The sequence below is a fragment of the Salvelinus namaycush genome, chromosome 3 (assembly GCF_016432855.1).
Source record: "Salvelinus namaycush isolate Seneca chromosome 3, SaNama_1.0, whole genome shotgun sequence".
Classification (NCBI taxonomy): domain Eukaryota; kingdom Metazoa; phylum Chordata; class Actinopteri; order Salmoniformes; family Salmonidae; genus Salvelinus; species Salvelinus namaycush.
The window spans coordinates 88,812,211-88,816,095 of NC_052309.1; the positions used below are offsets into that span (position 1 = coordinate 88,812,211).

Genomic DNA, 3,885 nt, shown 5'->3' on the forward strand with positions numbered 1-3,885 from the left:
GGTCATTGGTCATTCATGTATTGTTATTTACAGCAGCAATACATTGCAAACAAAACAATAGTTGTTATCTGAAATTAAACAGAAACAGAGCTAAATCCCACCCTTTTTCAGTTCCTCTTAGCAACACATTTACAAACAAAGACATGGGTTAGCGATTAGGTGTTCAAAAATAAAAACAGGATCTGATCAAATTTGGGGAAGTAAAAAGATGCATTGGAAGTAATTTAAATAAGATATTTTCTAAGTAATTTAAATAGGATTATTTCTAAGTAATTTCAGATAAAACAAAAAAGAAAAAGTACAGAGCATTTAAATTGACTTCATCAGAATTGTCTAATAGAATCGCAAATAGCGGAAGACATTTTGTACGACAAGTTCAACACCTCAACATATGTATCAACATTACATCTGCATTAACACAAGGTTCAACATCAACCTCTGTCACATTTCAGTCCACAATGTCTTACATAAACCTCTGATCTCACGCTTCATTCTGAGGTTTCAGTTTAGCCCAGAGTCTGTCCCAGAATGCCTGGTGCTGATGGGGTCCAGGGGCCAGTCGAGATAGGTTCCTGGTCTTCACTAGGCGAGCCAGCCTGTGGTGGGCAGACAGCCGGCGAGGGGGGATCTTCTCCAGGAAGACCAGGAGGAGGATGTCCCTTTGCTCCACCTGCAGCCTGGAGGTGGCCAGCTTCATCTCCAGGGAGCACCAGTTACTGCGCAGGTAGTGGCGGCTGACTAGGCAGACGGTGTGTCGGCTCCGGTAGAGGCTGTCTGTGATGTTCTCCACAATGTCCTTCCCCAGCTGGAAGTCCCTGCTGTGCAGACAGAGGCGCAGGAAAGGAGGACCCCTCTGCTCCAGGTTGGGTAGCAGCTCCTCCACCACCCAGCGCTCGTCCTTCCCGCTATAGGAGACAAACGCATCGTAGTGGTAGCGCCCCCTGGTGTTGGATCGCATGGCCTCCGACAGCCAGCCAAGGGTGATGTGGTAGAGGGGGAGGAGGTAGGGACCGGCCAGGTTATGGATGAAAACCACCAGCATGAAGAACAGGACTCCCAGGCCAGTCGCAGCAAAGAGCACAAAACCCACCTCTGTTGTGCAGTTGGCTTCTGTGTACTTGACAAAATTAGGTGTGTCTAGTCCATTGTCCGACAAGCATGTCAAGTCCTCCAAAGCATACATACCGGTTTTAGCATACGGACTAAGCATGATCACTTCAACCTGCCTGCACCCCTTTGCCCATGTAATGAGCCAAGCATTGTCACAACTGCAAAACGTCTTTAAATTGTCAAATGGCAAATGCTTAAGACTAGAGAGAGGTTCCGTAAAGCTGTAGAATACATTATAAATGTTGTCTACATGCAAATACACTCTTTTCAAAGATTTAAAGTCTTTAGTTAAACTCCCCTCCAAAGAATAAATCCTGCAGTTGTCAAGTTCCAGAACCTCCAGTTTGGTCAAGTTGTGAAAAATGATGTTGGCAGAACGCTGTGTTAAAAGATCCACCTGTCGTAGAGTCAGTCTCCTCAGGTGAATCAGCTGATTCATTGGGCTTCCTGGCTGAAATCCCCAGTTAACCTTGTGAGGTTCTGGAGCCCAGCCAGTGCACCTTCCTCTATATGTGTTATTTTACCAAATGATAACTCAACGCTTGTTACATTGTTAAAAACAGATGTTGGAGCAGTTTGATTGGTTTAAAGATTCTATCTCTGGTGCGTCTATATATAACTTTATAAGTGACTTTATATTCATTATTCTGCATAGTACCTCTGACAAATCATCTACACAGGGTTCACTAATGATGAGAGTTTGTAACTGAGTCATGCCATGGAAAACATCTGGGGCAATTCTATAACCTCATATGGTCAAATCACGTAACTAAATCTCTGAATGTATTAGGCCCAATATGACAATCACAGCACTCTGAGTCAATTCCCCATTTATCTATCAAGGACATATGTTGCAGATTTGGAAGGTGACTATTCCCAGTTGGAAGGATTTGAGTAAAACAGCCCTTAATGTAGAGGTACTCCAGATCCTGAAACTGAGATCTATTTTCACCATGTTTCATAGATATGCAGAGGGTATTGATTTTATGAAGCAGTCTTATGGCTTAACTATTTTACTACCTATGAAGCAGTCTTGGCTGGAGTCTTTGTCCATTTTTAGGGCCTTCCTCTGACACCACCTGGTATAGAGGTTCTGGATGGCAGGAAACTTGGCCCCAGTGATGTACTGGGCCGTTCGGACTACCCTCACTGGGCCATACGCATTACCCTCACTGGGCCGTACGCACTACCCTCACTGGGCCGTACGCACTACCCTCACTGGGCCGTACGCACTACCCTCACTGGGCCGTACGCACTACCCTCACTGGGCTGTACGCACCACCCTCACTGGGCCATTCGGACTACCCTCACTGGGCCGTACGCACTACCCTCACTGGGCCGTACGCACTACCCTCACTGGGCTGTACGCACTACCCTCACTGGGCCGTACGCACCTCCCTCACTGGGCCGTACGCACTACCCTCACTGGGCCATTCGGACTACCCTCACTGGGCCGTACGCACCTCCCTCACTGGGCCGTACGCACTACCCTCACTGGGCCGTACGCACCTCCCTCACTGGGCCGTACGCACCACCCTCACTGGGCCGTACGCACTACCCTCACTGGGCCGTACGCACTACCCTCACTGGGCCGTACGCACCACCCTCACTGGGCCGTACGCACCACCCTCACTGGGCCGTACGCACTACCCTCGCTGGGCCGTACGCACTACCCTCACTGGGCCGTACGCACTACCCTCACTGGGCCGTACGCACTACCCTCACTGGGCCGTACGCACTACACTCACTGGGCCGTACGCACTACCCTCACTGGGCCGTATGCACTACCCTCACTGGGCCGTTCGGACTACCCTCACTGGGCCATACGCACTACCCTCACTGGGCCGTACGCACTACCCTCACTGGGCCATACGCATTACCCTCACTGGGCCGTACGCACTACCCTCACTGGGCCGTACCACCTCCCTCACTGGGCCGTACGCACTACCCTCACTGGGCTGTACGCACTACCCTCACTGGGCCGTACGCACTACCCTCACTGGGCCATACGCATTACCCTCACTGGGCCGTACGCACTACCCTCACTGGGCCGTACCACCTCCCTCACTGGGCCGTACGCACTACCCTCACTGGGCTGTACGCACTACCCTCACTGGGCTGTACGCACCTCCCTCACTGGGCCGTACGCACTACCCTCACTGGGCTGTACGCACCTCCCTCACTGGGCTGTACGCACCTCCCTCACTGGGCCGTACGCACTACCCTCACTGGGCCGTACGCACTACCCTCACTGGGCCGTACGCACTACCCTCACTGGGCCGTACGCACTACCCTCACTGGGCCGTACGCACTACCCTCACTGGGCTGTACGCACCTCCCTCACTGGGCCGTACGCACTACCCTCACTTGGGCTGTACGCACTACCCTCACTGGGCTGTACGCACCTCCCTCACTGGGCTGTACGCACCTCCCTCACTGGGCCGTACGCACTACCCTCACTGGGCTGTACGCACCTCCCTCACTGGGCCGTACGCACTACCCTCACTGGGCCGTACACACTACCCTCACTGGGCCGTACGCACTACCCTCACTGGGCCGTACGCACTACCCTCGCTGGGCCGTACGCACTACCCTCGCTGGGCTGTACGCACCTCCCTCACTGGGCTGTACGCACTACCCTCACTGGGCTGTACGCACCTCCCTCACTGGGCCGTACGCACTACCCTCACTGGGCCGTACGCACTACCCTCACTGGGCCGTACCACCTCCCTCACTGGGCCGTACGCACTACCCTCACTGGGCTGTACGCACTAC

At 52.7% G+C, this 3,885-nt stretch overlaps 1 pseudogene; it reads right to left on the reverse strand.

Moving 5' to 3' along the window:
• Positions 1 to 501: 501 nt before the first annotated feature.
• Positions 502 to 1,549, reverse strand: LOC120044109 (annotated as a pseudogene).
• Positions 1,550 to 3,885: the final 2,336 nt, after the last annotated feature.